The 18,219-nt window shown below is 39.5% G+C and overlaps 1 non-coding gene across 1 annotated transcript; it reads left to right on the plus strand.

The window, feature by feature from the left end:
* Nucleotides 1-16,193: 16,193 nt before the first annotated feature.
* LOC148547629 (small nucleolar RNA R71) lies at nt 16,194-16,301 on the plus strand. The gene has a single exon (XR_015897553.1). It is a non-coding gene; the product is annotated as a small nucleolar RNA R71 (small nucleolar RNA).
* Nucleotides 16,302-18,219: the final 1,918 nt, after the last annotated feature.

Below are 18,219 nucleotides of genomic sequence, written 5' to 3' on the forward strand. Positions count from 1 at the left end.
GGAGGGGATGTAGCCACTGACAACGGTGATGCCCTTGCATAAAGCCAGCCATGGAAAGGAGTAAGACTGATTGAATGAAGATAGCAGGAAAGCAGAGGTTCAGAGGAACGAAAAGCATCTCCATTCGCTTATCTGAAATTCCTACCAATGATTTGCATAAGTACCTCTATCCCTATTCTATTATTTATTATTCGAAAACAACATTATCACTTTATATCCGCCTGACTGAGATTTACAAGGTGACCATAGCTTGCTTCATACCAACAATCTCCGTGGGATTCGACCCTTACTCACGTAAGGTATTACTTGGACGACCCAGTGCACTTGCTGGTTAGTTGTATCGAAGTTGTGACAATTATGAATTAAGATCAGAGCACCAAGCTTTGGAGCCATTACCAGGATTTGTTCGAGCCTGGAGATCACAATTTCGTGCACCAGCCTCCTATCTATGATGAGAGTGATGGGGAAGAAATAGAAGAAATTGGTGAAGAGGAATGGGAACTTGAGGAAGCTTGGCATGAGGAGGAATTTGAAGAAGCTCGCCAAGTGGTGGAAACCTCTAGAAGAGGATGGACGGGAGTAGATCATGCTTTATCAAGATCTTTGGGAACTCCTCCACCTAGTTCGTCATCCAATCATCTGCTTGAGTGGGTAAAACTTCTAACTCTCAGCTTTATAATCCCACTTGAGTATGGTTTGCTTGAAACGGATGGCCAACTTAGGGCGCTTTGTGGAATTAAGCGAAAGAGGAGGATGTTTAGTGGTTGGCGTTCTAAATCTAGGCTCATTATGGTGGGAAGCTCGAAATTAGAGAGCATGGATTGGTGCAACGCTAAATTAAATGGGTTTAGGAGAGTAGTTTGGTGCCTCCATGAGAATTCTGTTTTCTCGTCGCCCGGACAAAATCAAGGCAATCAACTAGAAGATGGGTGCGAGGACAAGATATGGGATCCTGGATTATCCTATGATAGTCGTTTTCGGGAGCTCAAGTCTTGGAGAGAACCTCACCAAAGCTTCATGAAGAAGGTTGGAAATTCTGACAACCGATTGAAGGATAAACACTTTTGGAAGTTCAAGGATGGATACAAGCATAAGCCACCTTGATAAGAAGCCTCCCGATGTCCAACTTAAGGACTTAAACTAAAAGTGCTTGGTGGGAGACACCCCACCATGGTAAACTCTTTCCATTCTCTTGTAGATATAATGAATGAATGAATTGGGTTCCATTCTATATAGTTTCTTTACTTCTTGGTATATTTCTCTTTGTTTACTAAGGTGTTTATGCATTTTGTGCTTTAATGAGGGATGAATCTTTGAATTGGGTTTTTGCTTAAATTGCAAGTTTTCTCAAGTTGTTTGAAAATTGTCCCTATGTCTCAAAATGTGCTTAATCTTACACCTTAGCTTGTTCTAGAGTTTTAAAGAAGGATGAGAAGTTATGAGATCTTTTGATGCTCATTAAAAAAAAAAAGCCACGCGCAAGCGCAAGGAGTGCGCGCGCGTCGGCTGCGCATTTAAGTTTTCTGGGCCAAGGACCAGAGAGTTGCGCCACTTTTGGGCCAACTCTGTGCCTCGACCCACGCGGACGCACACTATACGTGTCCGCGTCACTCCCTGTTTCTTTGACCACGCGTTAGCGTACTTCACGCTTCCGCGCCTATCCAATAAGCTCAAGCCATCCACGCGAACGCGCACATTGCGCGCGCGCGTCGATGCGTCTTAGCATCATCCAGGCCAAAGGACCCGAGAGTTGTGCCAACTCTGGGCCTCTTTTGTGCCTTTGACCCAGTACAACCACGCGTTAGCACACCGTACGCGTCCGCGCCCATTCTAACCCCTCCATCTATGCGCAAGCGCGCATGGCGCTCCCGCGCCTTTCATCCATTTCTCCCACCCACGCAAACGCGCAAGGTGCGCGCATGCGTGGATTTGAATTTTTACTTACCCCAGGGACGCGAAGCCCTAGCGCATTTGTGCATCAACTCCCTTCTTCTCCCCAATGTTCCATTTTCTTCTCTCTCACCATCTTCCACCTTCATCCTCCGGCGAGCAACCCGCATCCATCGCCGTCGCCGCCACCATTACCACCCAACCCTCTTCTCTCACTCTTTCCCTCTCTCACTTCTTCGCCCCTTCTCTCTGTCTCTGCTCGCCCTCAGTGTCGCCTCAGCGCCACCGCGACCACCATTGTCTCCGGCACGAGCTCTGCTGTGCCACCAGACCGCCGCGTTGCTTTGGCCGATTCTCTCTCTCTTCATCTCACTTCACCTTCTTCTCCTTTTTCTTGTTCAATCTCTGCACCCAGGTTCTCACCCCCCTGTTTTGCTTCTTCTTTTGATTTTTTTACTGTAATTGCATCAGTGTAGTTAGAATTAGCTAGTTAGATTAGATTAGTTAGTTAGTTTAGTTTGAATTAGGTGGTTAGCGAATCTGGGCTGAGTAGTGGATTTAGGTTTGTTTGAATTTTTACTGCTCTGTGGAATTGCTCTGTTTCATTGATTTGTTCTGTGCTCAATTGATATGTGTGATGTATTGTAAACCATGATTTCTGATCAATGTTCTGAGAAAGAATGCTAGTTGGCCGAGTAAATTCATACTGATTGTTGCTGTTTGTGCTGCATTATTGGCTTGTTTACCCATTCATATGAATTCTTACATGATTTCTGTGCTTCTGATTCTTTAACGAGTTCGTATGAAATTTGCTGTAACTGTTTAAAATTGGGGATTAGCCAATTTGCTCTTGAAATGCTGCCGAATTTTTCTCAACCTAATTCTTGAATTAACAATATTTTGATTGGATTAACAAACTTCTGTTTGATGATTTCTATGTCAAATAGAATTTTGAAAACTCCTCAAGAACAAATCCTTTGGTCATGCTGTCCATATTCTTGCTTGTTTGGTCATGCTGATTTGCTTCTATGCATTGCATGGTTGAGTAAGCTCTTTGATTGGCCATTGCTTGTAAATCTTTTAAGGTTTCATGCCTCTTTTACATTGATACACAAGTTGAATATTTTCAATCTGTGTGGCTAACTTAATTCACTTTACTCATGCGTAATTTACATTAAGCCTCATAGACCATAAGGTTTTCCATTCTTCTCTCAACTTGTAACTTTGATGCATCATTGAATTTAGTGTTGAATGCTTCTTGATTGATTCATTCCCTAATGAACTGGTTCTACCAACACATATTCATATAATTCTAGTGATCTTTACATTGATCAGTGACTTGTTTTCATATTAGTTGCTTTCTAGCAATATCATATTTCATCATCAATGATCTGTTGCGATTCATGATTGTGAGTGTGCTTACAGCCTTGTTTTGTGCATTCCTTTCGAACTGAGATAGTAATCACCATATCACTAATTTTCAACTGATTTCTAACTTTGACCTGTTTAACCGATTGACTTCTTTGGTTTTCAACTTAACTCTTTATGTCATTCTTTTGGATATGGTGCTTTCTGAACTCAGTAAACGAATAATGTGCAAATTATGGTTCGAATTCTTGGTTTGAAATCTGGTTTGAATTCTGTGTTTTGTTGCTTGCATTCCAAGAAATCTCATTTCTTTATTCACTTCATGAATATACTTTGCTTTGAGTGCTTTATATCTAGTTGGCTATATGCTTATATTATATTATCTCTGTTTTTTAGGATGTCGGATAAAGGAAAAGCCATAGCCACCACTTCCAAAAAGAGGAAGCACTCCAAGACCTCTACCCCCTCAATATATGCTAATTATGCAAAGAACCCGCTGAATGATGAAGATATAGAAAATCAGTCACTTCCATCCACTGATTCAATCAAATTCCCCAACCTCTACTGCGAGCTACGCTTCTCCCGTTATACAAAGAAAAACTTGAACATTGAGAAGAAGCTGAATTTTCCCAATGACGTGAGGTGTGCTATAAACGTCCGTATTTCAGAGTTGGGATTGGATTTTGTTGATAGGGACCTAGGAAGGATCAACATCTCATGGGTTAAGGAGTTCTACTGTAACTTCTTCAGGGTAAACTTGGAATCAGTGCACGTAAGGGGTAGAGAAATTATGATCACTGAAGAGGCTATAGCGGATGCACTGCTTTGCTGAGTTGGTACTCTTGAGACTTGTGCCTATCAGCAGGCAGATGTGGCTATCCTTTCCATGACCTTTGACTATGAGGTGCTTAAGCGCGTGATTGCTACACCAGATGCTCCTTGGGTGATGGATGCGAACAACAAGAAGCCCAAGGGGATGCTATTTGCATATCTGACTAGGGAGGCTAGGACCTGGCAGTAGATCTTCGCCCACTATGTCCTGCCTACCACTCACTTCTCAGAGATCCCGATGGATATGCTGACTCTGATTGGGTGTGTCATGGAAGGGAAAGAGGTGTATTTTCCACGGCTGATTAGGCATAGCATGTGGAAAGCTCATATCCGCGGCTTGCTACCATTTCCTATGCTGGTTACCAGCTTGGCTGAGCTGGCTGATGTCCCGTGAGAGGACGATGATGCGACACCACCACCCCTAGATAACGACGATAAGGAAGTTACTATTCCATGGGGTGGATGGGTGCACGAGAAGCCCTCGACCAGACGTCGTTCTCGGGCTAGAGCTGCAGTTGAGGCAGCAGGACCTTCTTCCTCCACGGCGGCAGCAGCATCCTTACCACCACCACCAGCACCTGAGCCGACTTATCTGTTGGTGCAGCACCTTCTTCACTTCATGGTGCGCTTCGAGCGTCGTGTCATGTGACGTCTCGACCACTTAGACCAGGCATTTGCATCACAGGGCATTGAGCTTCCTCCACTTCTAGAGTCTGCCGCTTCTGATGAGCAGGATCAGGAGGAGGAGCATACTGAGGAGCCAACACAGCAGGAGGCACCACTAGAGACGCAGGCCACCACTGAGGTCCAGCGTGACATCCCGGAGCCACAGCCAGTCTTGAGCCACAGCTAGTGCCACCTCCAGTTCCACAGCCCGAGCCTGAGCTTGAGCCACAGCCTGGTGCGATTGTTGACCCCCATCCCGAGCTTCAGTAGTAGCATCGAGGACGATGCTTAATTCGAAAGTGTGGGGAGGTCACCGCTCGTGACCGGTGTTTGCATTCATGTGGTGAATTTTCAGACTTTTATTTCTATTCGCTACTACTCTATTTTGTTTTATTCCGCACTCTATGTTTTAGGTCATTTTGGGATTACTGTACATATTTATGCCGTTGTAGATACTCTTATTTTGGTTGTTGCACACTCTTAGTAGATATATATATATATATATATATATATATATATATATATATATATATATATATATATATTGCATCTTGGTTGTGTTTTGCATCCTAGTTGTTGATTGTGACTAGAAAATTAATGGATTACTAAAAATCTAGTTAACCCTTTCTATGAGGAATGTGTTTTGATCGAAAGAGGCAAACTAGGAAAATTTTTTTTTAATCACAATATTTCATTAGAATAAGCTTAATTAATATGATGAAAATTTCCAAGAAACTCATTTTTAGAACACTACCCCAATTGGTTGAAATTTTTTTAGAACTTGCTTGAGTTATATACGTTGTGGATCATGTTTTGAGCTAAGAACACAAGCATGTGAGTTTTGAGCCTAATTGTATGGTTACATCATATAATAACCAGTTATTTTCATTCTTGTGTGCATTATTCTCTTCCTATGATTGTAATCCTTGATTTGTTTGAGTCTTTATGTCCATTATTCTGTGTATACATGCATTTATATGATTGAGGCCATTGTTCATATAGCTCACTTACCCAAATAGCCAACCTTTTATCTTCCATTGTTAGCCAATTTTGAGCCTATGCTTAACCCACTTATTCTTAAATGTTAGCACATTACAAGCCTAAGTGAAAAATAATAAATATCCCTTAGTTTGGATCTTTGATTAGCTTAGACTAGTGAGAGTGCTCATTAATTGATTTTGGGAGAGTTGGGAACATTGGGTAGAGATAAAAGTATATTTTTGTGTTTTGTTGAAAAATCTTGGGAATTGGGTACATACTCATGTATCAATCATGTTTACACCATACACATTGATGTTCTTGTATATATTTTAGTTAAAAAAATAAAAAAATAAAAAAATATTTTTGCAATAAAAAGTGGACAAAATACCCCAAAGTGAAGTTCAATAACAGTCAATGCATATGTGTGGTGATTAAAAAGAGAAGACATGAGTATGTGAGAAAAGTGAAGAATGGGTAGTTAGGTTTGTTTAGAATTGTTTAGGTTGTCATAGGTTAGGTGAGAAGTTTAAGATAATCAAAGATTCAAATTTCTAGCTCACTTGACCATATGCATCCTACCTTGACCCTAACCCCATTACAACCTATGAGAAAGCCCTCATGATATTTGTATGCATGCATGAATTAATTGTTGATTGTTAGATGAAAAACAAATCTTGGAAAGCATGATTAGAGGAGAATTGAGTGAATCAATCCTATACACTTGAGTGCCTAGAGCGGATACACATCCGGTGAGGGTTCAATCGCTCAATTACATGTTTTCACCAACGATCATCTTTTCTTGCAAGTTTGTGAACTCTTTTAACGATTCAATCCAATTGTGGTTTGCTTGATTGCTAATACCTTAGCCCTTGTGCTTATATGCGTATTCTTGGAAGTTGATTTATTTTGATTAAGCCATTGCATCATGTAGATAGATTGCATTTAGTTAGTGGTTTGCATTGAATAAAAGTGATAACCTTTGCTTATTTTTTGATTTTAGCATGAGGACATGCTTAGTTTAAGTGTGGAGAGATTTGATAAACCCCGATTTTGTGGTTTATTTCGTGCTTGTTTTGGGGGATTTATTCACCTTTTCCCACATTTATTCAACGAAATAGCATGGTTTTGCAATTCTCCCTTAAATTTTGTTTAAGTGTAAAAAAATGCTTTTTAGGCCCTAATTTGGTGATTTTTATTTCACTTTAATTCCATTCGATGCCTTGATGTGTTTGTTAAGTAATTCCAGGGTCATAAGGCAAGTATTGGATGGAAGAAATGAGGACAAAAGCATGCAAAGTGGAGAATGCATGAAGAAACAAAGATTTGGAATGCACCAATGGACGCGCACACGTACAAGGCACGTACATGCAAAAGTGGTTTCTCACAAGGACGCGTACGCGTACATGCCGCTTCCGTGCGAGTTAGAAATTTGCCAGCGATGCGCACGCGCACATGGCGCGCGCGCTGATATTCTTATATGGCCCACTTAATGGCAAAACGCTGGGGGCGATTTCTGAGCTGCCCAGACCCAAATCCAACTTGTTTTTGAGTGTATTTCATGCAGAATTGAAGTCCAAGCAAAGGGGGAGCAATTAGTTTTAGCCAACATGAGCCTTTAGTTAGTTTCTAGAGATAGAAGCCCCCTCTTCTCTCTAGAATTAGGTTAGGTTGATTTCCATCTTAGATCTAGGGTTAATTACATGTTTTCATCTTGTTTCCTTTATAATCTCTTACTTCTACTCTCTCATTTTCATGTTCTGCAATGTTAATTTCTCTTTTATGTTCATAGATGCTCTTGTTGGATTTGATTTCCCTTCAATGCAATTTATGATTCATGTTCTTTTATTATTGACTTGCTTTATTGTTGTTTAATTCCTTGAAATTGAATAGTGTAGATTTACATTCCTTGCAATTTGCTATGTTTCCCTTTTATGCCTTCTAAGTGTTTGACAAAATGTTTGGAAGAATGTTAGAGTAGATTTTGAGCATTCTTGGCTTGGAAAGAGTAATTGGGCAATCTTGAGTCATGTAAAACCCAACTCATGTTGGTGATCTAGAGTTGTTAGCTAATATTGTTTCCATTGACGCTAATCTTTTGCTAATTCAATTAGTAAGTTGATTAGGACTTTTGGAATATTGTTTCCATTGACGCTAATCTTTTGCTATTTTAATTAGTAAGTCGATTAGGACTTTTGGATTGAGATTAGCTAGTCTCATTAGACTTTCTCCCTATTTGTTGGAGTTGATGTAATGAGATAAATTCTTGTTTATATTTGTGACATGATTAATTAATTTTGTTTGACATTCTCCCGATGTGTGAGTGGTGCACGAATTGTGAATCACACTTTTCACAACGCGTACCACTAACCAGCAAGTGTACTGGGTCGTCCAAGTAATACCTTACGTGAGTAAGGGTCGAATCCCACGGAGATTGTTGGTTTGAAGCAATCTATGGTTATCTTGTAAATCTTAGTCAGGAAGTCAATTATATTTATCAGTTGAATTGCGAATAACCAAGAGAGCATAAATTAAAGGTTACTTGTTGTGCAGTAATGGAGAATATGTTGGAGTTTTGGAGATGCTTTGTCTTCTGAATCTCTGCTTTCCTCTGTCTTTTGATTCACACACGCACATCCTCCTATGGCAAGCTGTGTGTTGGTGGATCACCGTTGTCAATGGCTACCTTCCATCCTTCCAGTGAAAACTATGCTCACGCGCTCTGTTACAGCACGGCTAATCACCGGTTGGTTCTTGATCCGGTTGGAATAGGATTTACTATCCTTTTGCATCTGTCACTAACGCCCAGCCTTCAGGAGTTTGAAGCTCGTCACAGTCGTTCAATCCTTGAATCCTACTCGGAATACCACAGACAAGGTTTAGACTTTCTGGATTCTCATGAATGCCGCCATCAGTTCTAGCTTATACCACGGAGATTCTGATTAAGAGATCTCAGAGATACTCATTTAATCGGATATAGAATGGAGGTGGTTGTCAGGCACACATTCATGGTTTGAGGAAGGTGATGAATGTCACAGATCATCACCTTCATCACAGTTAAGCGCGAATGAACATCTTAGATAGGAACAAGCGTGTTTGAATGGAAAACAGAAATACTTGCATTAATTCATCGAGACACAGCAGAGCTCCTCACCCCCAACAATGGGGTTTAGAGACTCATGCTGTTAGAGAATACAAGGGTTTGATCTAAAATGTCATGAGATACAAAATAAGTCTCTAAAAGTTGTTTAAATACTAAACTAGTAGCCTAGGTTTACAAAAAATGAGTAGACTATGATGGATGATGCAGAGGCCCACTTCTAGGGCCCACTTAGTGTGTGCTGGGGCTGAGAATTAAGCAATCCACGTGCAGAGGCCATTTGTGGAGTTGAACGCCAGTTTTTGTGCCAGTTTGGGCGTTCAACTCCAGCTTTTGATCCTTTTCTGGCGCTGGACGCCAGAATTGGGCAGAGAACTGGCGTTGAATGCCAGTTTACATCGTCTATCCTTGTGCAAAGTATGGACTATTATATATTTCTGGAAAGCCCTGGATATCTACTTTCCAACGCAATTGGAAGCATGCCATTTCGAGTTTTGTAGCTCCAGAAAATCCACTTTGAGTGCAGGGAGGTCAGAATCCAACAACATCAGCAGTCCTTTTTCAGCCTGAATCAGATTTTTGCTTAGCTCCTTCAATTTCAGCCAGAAAAATACCTGAAATTACAAAAAAACACACAACTCATAGTAAAGTCCAGAAATATGGATTTTTCCTAAAAACTAATGGAAATAGACTAAAAACTAACTAAAACATACCAAAAACTATATGAAATTAACCCCAAAAAGCGTATAAAATATCCGCTCATCACAACACCAAACTTAAACTGTTGCTTGTCCTCAAGCAACTAGAAAAATAAAATAGAAGACTAATAAGTTGAGAAGCAATAATATCTCAGAGTTTTTGAGTGAAGCTCAGATTCTAATTAGATGAGCGGGACTAGTAGCTTTTTGCTTCCGAACAGTTTTGGCATCTCACTTTATCCATTGAAGCTCAGAGTGATTGGCATCTATAGGAACTCAGAATTCAGATAGTGCTATTGATTCTCCTAGTTCAGTATGTTGATTCTTGAACACAGCTACTTTATGAGTCTTGGCCGTGGCCCTAAGCACTTTGTTTTCCAGTATTACCACTGGATACATAAATGCCACAGACACATAATTGGGTGAACCTTTTTAGATTGTGACTCAGCTTTGCTAAAGTCCCCAATTAGAGGTGTCCAGAGTTCTTAAGCACACTATTCTTTTTGCCTTGGACCTTGACTTTAACCGCTCAGTCTCAAGTTTTCACTTGACACCTTCACGCCACAAGCACATGGTTAGGGACAGCTTGGTTTAGCCGCTTAGACCAGGATTTTAGTCCTTTAGGCCCTCCTATCCACTGATGCTCAAAGCCTTGGGATCCTTTTTATTTGCCCTTGCCTTTTGGTTTTAAGGGTTATTGGCTTTTTGCTCTTGCCTCTTGGTTATAAGAGCTTTTGGCTTTTTCTGCTTGCTTTTTCTTTTTCTCTCTCTTTTTTTTTTCTGCAAGCTTTGTTCTTTACTGCTTTTTCTTGCTTCACGAATCATTTTTATGATTTTTCAGATTATCAATAACATGTCTAATGTTCCTCATTCTTTCAAGAGCCAACATATTTAACAGTCTTAAACAACAAATTCAAAAGACATATGCACTGTTCAAGCATTCATTCAGAAGACAGAAAGCATTGCCACCACATTTAACTAATTAGAATTTCTCTTATTGAAACTTGAAATTTTATTGCCTCTTATTCAAAAGATCTACTACTTTATTCATGTTTTCTGATGATGAGAAAAATAAACTATAGCTTAATTGGAAATAAAATCAAAATAGATACTAATTACTACTATATGACTGGTGTACGAAATTGTGATCTCTGGTAATGGCTTCTTAGGCCAGATACTCTGATCTAGTTTTACAGTCTGTCACAACTTCGATACAACTAACCAGCAAGTGCACTGGGTCGTCCAAGTAATACCTTACGTGAGTAAGGGTCGAATCCCACGGAGATTGTTGGTATGAAGCAAGCTATGGTCACCTTGTAAATCTCAGTCAGGCGGATATAAAATAATTATGTGGTTTTCGAATTATAAATAATAGAATAGGGATAGAGGTACTTATGTAAATCATTGGTGAGAATTTCAGATAAGCGTATGGAGATGCATTCGTTCCTCTGAATCTCTGCTTTCCTGCTATCTTCATCCAATCAGTCTTACTCCTTTCCATGGCTGGCTTTATGCAAGGGCATCACCGTTGTCAGTGGCTACATCCCCTCCTCTCAGTGAATAATATGCTCACGCACCCTGTCACGGCACGGCTATTCATTTGTCGGTTCTCGATCATGCTGGAATAGGATTCACCCTCCTTTTGCGTCTGTCACTAACGCCCAACAATCGCGAGTTTGAAGCTCGTCACAGTCATTCAATCATTGAATCCTACTCGGAATACCACAGACAAGGTTTAGACTTTCTGGATTCTCTTGAATGCCGCCATCATTCTAGCTTACGCCACGAAGATTCTGGTTAGGAGATCTAAGAGATACTCATTCTAGCTTATTTCATGTAGAACAGAAGTGTTTGTCAGACACGCGTTCATAAGGGAGAAGGATGATGAGCGTCACACATAATCATCACCTTCATCACGTTCTTGGGTGCGAATGGATATCTTAGAAGCGAAATAAGAAGAATTGAATAGAAAACAGTAGTACTTTGCATTAATCTTTGAGGAACAGCAGAGCTCCACACCTTAATCTATGGAGTGTAGAAACTCTACCGTATGAAAATACATAAGTGAAAGGTCCAGGCATGGCCGAGATGGCCAGCCCCCTAAAACGTGATCAAAGGATCATAAGGTAATCCAAAGATGCCTAATACAATAGTAAGAGGTCCTATTTATAATAAACTAGCTACTAGGGTTTACATGAGTAAGTATTTGATGTATAAATCCACTTCCGGGGCCCACTTGGTGTGTGTTTGGGCTGAGCTTAAGTGTTGCACGTGCAGAGGCCATTTGTGGAGTTGAACGCCAGTTTCTGTGCCAGTTTGGGCGTTCAACTCTGGTTTTGGATCCTTTTCTGGCGCTGGATGCCAGATTTGGGCAGAAGGCTGGCGTTGAACGCCAGTTTACGTCGTCAATTCTTGGCCAAAGTATGGACTATTATATATTTCTAGAAAGCCCTGGATGTCTACTTTCCAACGCAATTAGAAGTGCGCCATTTCGAGTTCTGTAGCTCCAGAAAATCCACTTTGTGTGCAGGGAGGTCAGAATCCAACAGCATCAGCAGTCCTTTTTCAACCTCTGAATCTGATTTCTGCTCAAGTCCCTCAATTTCAGCCAGAAAATACCTGAAATCACAGAAAAACACACAAACTCATAGTAAAGTCCAGAAATATGAATTTAACACAAAATCTATTAAAAACATCCCTAAAAGTAACTAGATCCTACTAAAAACATACTAAAAACACTGTCAAAAAGCGTATAAATTATCCGCTCATCACAACACCAAACTTAAATTGTTGCTTGTCCCCAAGCAACTGAAAATCAAAATAGGATAAAAAGAATAGAATATACTATAAATTCCAAACTATCAAAGAAACAGAGCTTCAATCATATGAGCGGGACTTATAGCTTTTTGCCTCTTGAATAGTTTTGGCATCTCACTTTATCCATTGAGGTTCAGAATGATTGGCATCTATAGGAACTTCAGATTTCGAATAGTGTTATTGACTCTCTTAGTTCAGTATGATGATTCTTGAACACAGCTTCTTTATGAGTCTTGGCCGTGGCCCTAAGCAATTTGTTTTCCAGTATTACCACCGGATACATAAATGCCACAGACGCATAATTGGGTGAACCTTTTCAGATTGTGACTCAGCTTTGCTAAAGTCCCCAATTAGAGGTGTCCAGGGTTCTTAAGAACACTCTTTTTTTTTTTTTTGCTTTGGACCTTGACTTTAACCGCTCAGTCTCAAGTTTTCACTTGACACCTACACGCCACAAGCACATGGTTAGGGACAGCTTGGTTTAGCCGCTTAGACCAGGATTTTATTCCTTTAGGCCCTCCTATCCACTGATGCTCAAAGCCTTGGGGTCCTTTTTAATTGCCCTTGCCTTTTGGTTTTAAGGGTTATTGGCTTTTTGCTCTTGCCTCTTGGTTTTAAGAGCTTTGGCTTTTTCTGCTTGATTTTTCTTTTTCTTTCTATATTTTTTTTTTTGCAAGCTTTGCTCTTTGCTGCTTTTTCTTGCTTCAAGAATCATTTTTATGATTTTTCAGATTATCAAATAACATGTCTCCTAGTCATCATTCTTTCAAGAGCCAACATATTTAACATTCTTAAACAACAACTTCAAAAGACATATGCACTGTTCAAGCATACATTCAGAAAACAAGAAGCATTATCACCACATCAATATAATTAAACTAAGTTCAAGGATAAATTCAAAACTCATGTACTTCTTGTTCTTTTGAATTAAAACAGTTTTTATTTTAAGAGAGGTGATGGATTCATAGGACATTCATAACTTTAAGACAGAGTTACTAACTACTAATGATCATGTAATGAAGACACAAACATAGATAAGCACATAACATAGAAAATGAAAAACAGAGAAAGTAAGAACAAGGAATGAGTCTACCTTAGTGATGTCCTTGAGCTCTTCTATATCTCTTCCTTGCCTTGGCTGCTCCTCCTTCATTGCTTTTAGATCTTCTCTGATTTCATGAAGGATGATAGAGTACTCTTGATGTTCCACCCTTAGTTGCTTCCAATAATTGTGTGGAAGAAAATGTATCCCCTGAGGTATCTCAGGGATCTCTTGATTTGCAGTCAAATGTTCTACCACTGAGCTATAGACCCTTGATGGAAGCTTTTGTCTTCCCTTTCCTCTTTCTAGAGGTTTCTCTGGCCTTAGGTGCCATCAATGGTTATGAAAAAAACAAAAAAGCTATGCTTTTACCACACCAAACTTAGAATGTTGCTCGCCCTCGAGCAAAAGAAGAAAGAATAGAAGAAGAAGAGGATATGGAGGAGATGGATGGCTGTGTGTATTCGGCCATATGGGTGGGATTGGGTGGGGAAGAGATGTTGAATTTTTGAAGGTAAGTGGGTGTATGGGTGTGAGTGGTAAATGGAAGACAGAAGGGATGAGTGTTTATTGGGGATAGAGGATGATTGAGAAGAGAGAAGAGAGTGAGTGAAGGTAGGTGGGGATCCTGTGGGGTCCACAGATCTTGAGGTGTCAAGGCATTTACATCCCTGCATCAATTTAGGCATGCAAAATGCCCTTGCACACAACTCTGGGCGTTCAGCGCCAGGTTGGTGCCCATTTTGGGCGTTCAACGCCCCTTTGCTGCCATTTCTAGCGTTGAACGCCAGAACCATGCTTGTTCTGGGCGTTCAGCGCCAGGATGCTCCCATTCTGGGCGTTCAGCGCCAGGATGCTCCCATTCTGGGCGTTCAGCGCCAGAACTATGCTCTGTTCTGGCGTTTGAACGCCAGACAGATGCTCCTCCAGGGTGTGATTTTTCTTCTGCTGTTTTTGATTCCATTTTCAATTTTTATATTTATTTTGTGACTCCACATGATCATGAACCTAAGAAAACATGAAAAACAATAAAAATAAGAATTAGATAAACATTGGGTTGCCTCCCAACAAGCGCTTCTTTAATGTCAATAGCTTGACAGTGAGCTCTCATGGAGCCTCACAGATGTGCAGAGCTTTGTTGAGACTCTCCAACACCAAACTTAGAGTTTGGATATGGGAGTTCAACACCAAACTTAGAGTTTGGTTGTGGCCTCCCAACACCAAACTTAGAGTTTGACTGTGGGGGCTCTGGTTGACTCTGCTTTGAGAGAAGCTTTTTCTGCTTCCTCTCCATGGTTGCAGAGGGAGATCCTTGAGTTTTAAACACAAGGGAGTTCTCATTCCATTGAAGGACTATTTCACCTCTGTCAACATCAATCACAGCTCTTGCTGTGGCCAGGAAAGGTCTTCCTAGGATGATGGATTCATCCTCTTCCTTTCCAGTATCCAGGACTATGAAATCAGCAGGGATGTAAAGGCCCTCAACCTTTACTAATACATCCTCTACTTGTCCATAAGCCTGTTTTATTGAGCTGTCTGCCATCTCTAGTGAGATTTTAGCAGCTTGCACCCCATAGATTCCCAGTTTCTCTATTACAGAGAGGGGCATGAGGTTTATTCCTGAACCAAGGTCACACAGAGCCTTAAAGATCATGGTGCCTATGGTACAGGGTATTATGAACTTTCCAGGATCCTGTCTCTTCTGAGGCAATGTCAGTTGATCCAGATCACTTAGTTCATTGATGAACAAGGGAGGTTCAACTTCCCAAGCATCAATGCCAAATAATTTGGCATTCAGCTTCATGATTGCACCAAGAAACTTGGCAGTTTGTTCTTCAGTAACATCCTCATTCTCTTCAGAAGAGGAATACTCATTAGAGCTCATGAAGGGCATAAGGAGGTTCAATGGAATCTCTATGGTCTCTAGATGAGCCTCAGAGTCCTTTGGTTCCTCAGAGGGAAGCTCCTTATTGATCACTAGACGTCCCAGGAGGTCTTCCTCCTTGGAATTCACGTCCTCTCCTTCCCTTACAGGTTCGGCCATGGCGCTTATGTCAATGGCCTTGCACTCTCCTTTTGGATTCTCTTCTGTATTGCTTGGGAGAGTACTAGGAGGGATTTCAGTGATCCTTTTACTCAGCTGGCCCACTTGTGCTTCCAGATTTCTAATGGAAGACCTTGTTTCATTCATGAAACTCACAGTGGCCTTGGATAGATCAGAGACTAGATTTGTTAAATTAGAAGCATTTTGTTCAGTGTTCTCTGTCTGTTGCTGAGTGGATGATGGAAAAGGTTTATTATTGTTAAACCTGTTTCTTCCACCATTATTAAAGCCTTGTTGGGGCTTTTGATCCTTCCATGAGAAATTTGGATGATTTCTCCATGTTGAGTTATAGGTGTTTCCATAAGGTTCACCTAAGTAATTTACCTCTGCTATTGCAGGGTTCTCAGGATCATAAGCTTCTTCTTCAGAAGATGCCTCTTGAGTACTGTTGGATGCAGCTTGCATTCCATGCAGACTCTGAGAGATCATATTGACTTGCTGAGTCAATATTTTATTCTGAGCCAATATGGCATTCAGAGTATCAACTTCAAGAACTCCCTTCTTCATAGGCGTCCCATTACTCATAGGATTCCTTTCAGAAGTGTACATGAACTGGTTATTAGCAACCATGTCAATGAGTTCTTGAGCTTCTGCAGGCGTTTTCTTTAGGTGAATGGATCCACCTGCAGAAGTGTCCAGTGACATCTTTGATAGCTCAGATAAACCATCATAGAATATATCCAGGATGGTCCATTCTGAAAGCATGTCAGAAGGACACTTTTTGATCAACTGTTTGTATCTTTCCCAAGCTTCATAGAGGGATTCACCTTCTTTCTGTCTGAAGGTTTGAACATCAGCTCTAAGCTTGCTCAGCTTTTGAGGAGGAAAGTACTTGGCTAAGAAAGCCGTGACTAGCTTATCCCAAGAGTTCAGGCTGTCTTTGGGTTGAGAATCCAACCATAATCTAGCTCTGTCTCTTATAGCAAAAGGGAAAAGCTTGAGCCTGTAGACTTCAGGATCTACTCCATTAGTCTTAACAGTATCACATATCTGCAAGAATTCAGTTAAGAACTGAAAGGGATCTTCAGATGGAAGTCCATGAAACTTGCAGTTCTGCTGCATCAGAGAAACTAATTGAGGTTTCAGCTCAAAGTTGTTTGCTCCAATGGCAGGAATGGAGATGCTTCTTCCATGTAAATTGGAATTAGGTGAAGTGAAGTCACCAAGCATCTTCCTTACATTATTATTATTTTCGGCTGCCATCTCCTCTTCTTGTTTGAAAATTCCTAACAGGTGCTTACTGGTTAGTTGTAATTCAGAGTCCTTTCAGGTTCTGGATCTGCTTCAACAAGAATATTCTTGTCCTTGCTCCTGCTCATATGACAAAGAAGAAGGCACAGAAAAATAATAATAATAGAGATCTTTTTTTTTTCTTAAAAAAAAAATTAAAAATAATTAGTTAATAAAAAAGAAATTTTTGAAAAAGGGGGAAGATATTTTCGAAAATTAGAGAGAGAGAGTTAGTTAGGTAGTTTTGAAAAAGTTAAGAAACAAACAAAAAGTTAGTTAGTTAGTTGAAATAAATTTGAAAAGATAAGAAGTTGGGAAGTTAGAGAAGATATTTTGAAATCAAATTTTGAAAAAGATAAGATAAGAAGATATTTTTTTGAAAAGATATGATAGAAATTAGTTTTTAAAAAAGATTTGATTTTTAAAATCACAATTAATGACTTGATTCATAAGAAATCACAAGATATGATTCTAGAACTTAAAGTTTGAATCTTTCTTAACAAGCAAGTAACAAACTTCAAATTTTTGAATCAAAACTTTAATTGATTATGTTATTTTCGAAAATTATGATATAAAATAAGAAAAAGGTTTTTGAAAATTATTTTTTTGGAATTTTCGAAAATAATCATGAATTTTGAAAAAGATTTTGAATTTTGAAAAAGATTTTGAAAAAGATAAGATTTTCAAATTGAAAATTTGATTTGACTCATAAGAAACAACTTGATTTTAAAAATTTTTGAAAAAGTCAATCCAAATTTTCGAATTTGATGAGAGAAAAAAAAAGGAAAGATATTTTTTGATTTTTAAAATTTTTATGAAAAACATGAAAATTATGCAATGCATGAAATTTTTAGATCAAAACATGTGATGCATGCAAGAATGCTATGAATGTCAAGATGAACACCAAGAACACTTTGAATGTCAAGATGAATATCAAGAACATATTTTTGAAAAATTTTTAATGCAAAGAAAACATGCAAGACACCAAACTTAGAATTCTTTAATGCTTACGCACTAAGAATTCAAGAATGCATATGATAAACATGAAAAGACACAAAACAAAAAATCATCAAGATCAAACAAGAAGACTTACCAAGAACAACTTGAAGATCATGAAGAGCACTATGAATGCATGAAATTTTCGAAAAATGCAAGATGCATATGCAAGTGACACCAAACTTATAACATGACTCAAGACTCAAACAGGAAACACAAAAATATTTTTGATTTTTATGATTTTCTAATTTTTTTTTTGGATTTTTATTTTATATTTTTGAAAAACTATTTTGGAAAAGAAAAATAAGGATTCCAAAATTTTCAATATGAATTCCAGGAATCTTATGCTCTAAAGCTCCAATCAAAGGGTCAGGCATGGCTCAATAGCCAGCCAAGCTTTAGTATGTAACTCAGACATGACACGCCTGACATTCCTTACATTCAACAGCCAATTGGCTAAGAAAGATAAAGAAGCTCTTCTCTTGGGTATAAGGATTGA

The sequence above is a fragment of the Arachis ipaensis genome, chromosome B8 (assembly GCF_059453495.1).
Source record: "Arachis ipaensis isolate K30076 ecotype BB chromosome B8, ASM5945349v1, whole genome shotgun sequence".
NCBI lineage: Eukaryota > Viridiplantae > Streptophyta > Magnoliopsida > Fabales > Fabaceae > Arachis > Arachis ipaensis.